Genomic DNA, 5687 nt, shown 5'->3' with positions numbered 1-5687 from the left:
AGTAGCCAACATATAGTATCTAGTTGCTACTCCGTTTTTATTTACTCCGCATATTAGGTTTGTCTAAAATCAAACTTTATATTCTTTCAACAAGCTTGCAGAAAAATATATTAACATATACACCATCAAATCTATATCATTTGATCATTGCATATATTTGCACATCATAAAATTATTACTGTAAATGTTCATGTTGTTTTCTACAAACTTGATCAAATTTTATAAAATTTAATTTTAATCAAAGATAATATGTGAAGTAACTAAAAACGGAAGTACTCACTCTGAAAAAAATAACACGTCGATAATCACCACAGATATGGCGGGAACAACATCCGATCACCCTATACTTACTCTTATTGATTATGCCTCACTATACTTATTCTTATTAATGTCTCAGAGTATGTAAAAAGGTCACCATGGAATTACCCCTCCCTCCCACGTCGCCCTCCCCACGGGCGACCTGGAGGCGACGCAATCCTCGAGCCCTCCCTCCCCTCCTCCTCCCCTCCCCTTGCCGCCACCGATGCTCCACGCTGGGCAAAGCCCTGGCGTATCCGGTGGTGGCGGGACTTCGCTCCCAAGCGGCCTCCCCCCTTGAGCGTGGGGCTTGACGAGGCTGACGGAGTTGTGCTTCTCCGGGCCTAGGGTTTTGCGACGGTGGCCCCAGATCCAGAGGGTCGGGCCTCTGGATTTGGCATGGCAAGCACGCGGGCGACGCAAGGCAACCCTTTGGGGGCGCGACTGCGGCTTCTTGGCTGTGCCCCGGCGGATCCGCGCAGCGAAGGCTGTAGGCCAGCGCGGCGACGACCATGATTGGTGGCGGCATGGTGCAGATGGCAGGTCCCCTCATCAGCGCCATTAGCCCTGCTCGACGTGCCCCCCTGCGGTGTCTGGCCTTGTGTGGCAGCCATCCGGCGGCTGCTGCACTGCGCTCGCCGGTGCTTCCCTACATCGATGGTGATGATACGTGGTTTCCCTCTCGGTGCTGGTGGTCTTCTTCGGTGATCTGCTCCCACGTCTCCTGTCTGCTCTCCTTCAGAGGTATTTGGGGTTCTGGTCTTGGGCCGGGGTGAAATCCCTGCGCGGCGATGGCTGCGCTGACAAAGGCGACGCGTGAGGGTGCTGTTACGTCCATGGAGGCGCTGTCATGGCCCGGATTGGATCCTCCCCTCGAGCACCGGGGGAGACCCTTGGTCCTTCACTGGACAAGGCAGCGACGACGTCTCAGCGCCGTTCCCTTCTTGGAGGAGCTGCTTGGGTCACATTTGGAGTCCCCGACGCTGCAGCTGGAGAAGGTGGCCTCCCCGGTCTTTCAGGCGAGGCTTGCTGGTATTGCGATGTTGTGATGAGGGCTGCAGCATAGAGCATGGGCGTCCAGGGCGCAATGTACGCCGACGCCGGCATGTCCAAGACGATGGCTTCGCTAGTTCTGGCTGGGTCCTGCCATCCACCTGCCGTCTCCTAGGCACATATGGGTGGAAGGCACGTTGTCCCGGACAACCCTGGAGATGTGGTCTTCTTTGGAGGCGCCTGGCAACGGCTGTGACGCGGCCTTGAGGCTGTGAGTCTAGCTATCACGCCATTCATGGTTGGAGGCTGGACAAGGCAAGACCTTTCGTCGTTGTGGTCTGTAGCTGGTAGCACCTCCTCACCTGTTCGTTTGATGAGAACGATGATGTGTGTGCATGTGTCCCTCCTAGAAGGTTGTACATGTACTGTTGTTGTTTCCCTATTCAATGAAATGAAACACAAACTCTTTTGCGTTTTCTCAAAAAAAAAGTCACCATGGCAGGAAAGTGCCCTTCTACTGCGGAGCTCAAATTGGATCCTAAACCCTAAACCCTAAACCTAAACCCTAAACCCCACACTTTACTTTTCTCTTGGATCATTTGCCCCTCCCCTGAGATTGACGGATGGGACCGGGTCCACTTGCCATTCACATAATCCTGGGGCAAATCATCAAACCTCTGATAAAGTATGGCAAATCATCTAATCCCCGGAGCTCAAATTGATATCTAAGGTGTGGTTTAAACCATACATGCTCTTAAATTGATCAAACTTGTCTAACTTCAAATGTGATAATCTTTAATAAAGTTAATCTCAAACCAAACAACGCCTTAGTCCGAGCGGCGAAATTAATAAAATTAATCTTTAATAAATTTTTATTAAAGGTTATCACATTTAAAGTTAGACAAGTTTGATCAATTTAAGAGTGTGTTTGGTTTAAACTACACCTTGAATACCGTACTAGGGCTTCACATCACATACACATAAAAAGAAGTAATGCTACACCTACAAAGGCTTACGTAAAGATTTTACGTACAAACTGATGTGTAAGATTGTGATTGGTAATTGAGGGATGAGGGGCCCCACCCCCACTGAAAATCAGGGGGAAGAGAAGAGTTATTTTGGAAGGTTAAGTAAACCTTTGTAAGTTTTTGTATGTCTAGCATTATTGCATAAAAAGTATGACATTTTTTTAGGCTTGTCAACTTATGACTTTCACTTTAAAAAACTAACCTTAAACAAGTATGGCATTAGTGTAGAACCAAACAACTGCTAAACCTTTCCGTCGAGGGACGCGGTTCAAGGGCGTAGGCATGCATGTCGATCGCCAATGGGGACACGTACCTTCCCGACCGCCGTTCTTTCACCCGAGGACCTCGCCTAGGCCCGTACAGCGGCGCAGTTAAAAAAGAGAGAGAACCGGACGGCGGGAGTCGGTGGAGGCGCACGCACGCACGTACGCGCGCTGGACCGTGATGGTTCGCCGGATCGAGGAAGGCGCGCGTGCATGTAGGTTTGGTGCCGCGCGCGCTGTCGCCGTGGAGACCGAGGTGGCGGCGTGAGCTCGGCTCGGCTGGAGAGCCAGATCGCCCTCGACACGAGGCCTGGCGCTCCCCGACGCCGGCCGGTGCGTATCGCTTTCCCCTCTCCATGCATGCCTCCCGTGGATCCGTCCGAGAGATGCTGATGCTGCCTGCCGGGCTCCGCTGTTCACTTCTGCCCGTGTTTACGGTGAGTACTGTAGGAGAGAAAGTTGGGCGCGCTCGCAGCCGTTAGTGGTCGGGGACTTGAGATGATCGTTTTCCTTAGAGTGTGGCTAGGTCTCAGCCCATAAGACTTGATCAAGTCAGTCAAGTGACATAACATAACATGTATTTTCTCTGTAAATAAATATAAAAACGTTTAGATCATTATTTAATATGTATGAAGGAAGTAAAAAAGATTACTATTATTATTCTGCATGAATATCGATGTACTCTTCGTCCTTTTTATTATGTACTAGCAAAAGGGCTCATGCGTTGCAGCGGGAGAAAGAAATACCACACGGCACACGCTCTTAATTTATAAAAAATGTCTATAATTTGAGAATTTATAGTTACGATACAAATAAAGATGGTCTTATCCTACAAAAATGCAGTTCAAAATGAGAGCTGCTATACATACGACTGTTTCTATACGATTTTCGTACGACAATGCACGGGAGCCGTCCGTTCAACTCAATGGAGGATTAGTATAGCGTCGGACAGGAATCGTACACAGATTCATCGTAAGCAGATCAATTCCGGTTCAAAATTTGACAGGTCTTCTATTTTAACACGTCTTGCATGTAGATTTAATACGTACAAAGAATCAGTCAAGTGACCTTCAGTTTTATCTCTAATCCTGATTTTGTTGACGTGTTCATTCCCAACCCGGATGAGTACCGGTATGAAAGAAAGACGAATAATGACTTATTTATTAAGATTGCACCCTAGATAGTATTTTTATTAAACGTTTAACAGATAAAATAATATCATATTTAAATTCTACATATTTTTCTAATCAAATTCCATGTATAATATGTTAAATTTGGAGTTACGGTTTAAAAGATATGAGTATTTAAAAAAATATTTAATATATACTACGAGTTTAATGTCATAAACAGTAAGGTTTTTTTTGTAAAATCACCTCGGTGGGTTTTCCGACGGAAGCGATAGCCTCTTTATTATTAGGTAAAGATATTAGATTTTCAAATTTATATAAAATGTTAATATCTACTATACAAAATATATATACTATGGAATTACATTTCACAATGTATCTAATAATATATTTTGATATTGTGAATGTTAACACTTTTTTCTATAAATTTGATCAAAGTAAAGATACTTTGACTTCGAACACAACTTATATGCAGACTAAAAAAGGGTGGAGCGAGTAAGATTTTACGAATACAACATCAACTAAAACATAATTAAGGGCCTGTTTGGTTCATGACTAACTTTGCTACAACTAACCTTAGTCAAAGTGTGGCTGCCACAAAAAGTGTGGCTAACAAAATGGACATCACAAGTGTGGCAAGATTTGACAAAAAATTAAGTGTATGACATGTGAACCATATAACTAGAAAAGTGTGGCAAGCCACAAGTGTGACAAGGAACCAAACACATGCCTAAGTTATTGTGGCATGACTAAGGTTAGGCGTCGCAACCTTAGGCTGGGAACCAAATAGCCCCTAAATCTCTGACGATTGAGATTTAGCAAGACATTTTTTCTTCATCACCGGTAAACATGCTCATGCATTGCAAGGAAAAAAAATAAATGTATCATACACCCCTGCCTGCAAAAACGTACCATTTTGCGTCATGGACGAATAGAGTAAGCTCTCGCTGGCATGGCATGGGGCGCGAGGTCAGGGCATCATGTCGACAATATGAATTTGTCTTACATTAACTTTGTACTTCATTCTTCGAGTGTTATGTAATGTATCACCATAAAAAGGCATTTGTCATCAGAACTCAACACTAACATCATATTATTGCTCCTGCAAAATAAAATGAAATTATTGCAGTTATCAAGAAGAATCCAATACTGGATCATAACACTGGACCAATACTATAGAGAAGCCAATGCATTGAGATATTTTAACCATTTCCTATTTGTTGGGATGTTTTGTACATTAATTATTAAGATGCATGCTAAAGCCTGCTCATATATTTCACATTTTAACATGAAGTACTTTCATGAACCTTGGTGAGATCTCCTAAGACTACAAATCACATTTTCTGAACTGAAGAAGTGGATTAATTTATGAGATGAAGACTCCTCTGATGGAAAAGATAAACGAAAGGAATTTTCTTGGTTAAAGGTTAACATACGCAGGTGGTGCCAGCACTCTTGGTTTCTGTTTACAACTCTTTTGATCTGACTGTTGCTATGAAAGATCCTACCACTCTTATAAGAAAATGATTCGAACAAACTGAATTAAAGTAGATGACAATAAACCTTAAACCTTAATCCCTAAATCGCCCACGGTTTAGGGTTTTGGGTATGGCAGTTTTCATCTTCCTTTCCATTTTAACTCGGCTGAGATTTGGTCGAGCACTTGGCCCGCACCGAGCAACTAGGCATGGAGCTTGTGTAGCTCACGAATCGAAACATGCAGCGTATAAAGCTAGCACATACGGAACGGTGGCAATGTCATACTCACTCAGGCAAGAGATAAATACACTCACGGTCACTGAAGTTGTCACGAAAGCACAATACGGTCACTCTAGTTTGAAATACGCTCGTTACGATCACTTAATACGATTTGACGTGAAAATACAGTCACTGTAGCATGTATGCTCTCGGTACAGCACCTGTTGACCACCTGTTGACCGCCACGTTTTTGTCTCTGATTTGCCAACTTTGCATGGAGG

At 44.3% G+C, this 5687-nt stretch overlaps 1 pseudogene; it reads right to left on the bottom strand.

The window, feature by feature from the left end:
• Window positions 1–411: 411 nt before the first annotated feature.
• Window positions 412–1135, bottom strand: LOC123428603 (annotated as a pseudogene).
• Window positions 1136–5687: the final 4552 nt, after the last annotated feature.

This window comes from Hordeum vulgare, chromosome 2H (assembly GCF_904849725.1).
Source record: "Hordeum vulgare subsp. vulgare chromosome 2H, MorexV3_pseudomolecules_assembly, whole genome shotgun sequence".
NCBI lineage: Eukaryota > Viridiplantae > Streptophyta > Magnoliopsida > Poales > Poaceae > Hordeum > Hordeum vulgare.
This window is presented reverse-complemented; position numbering and strand designations above follow the sequence as displayed.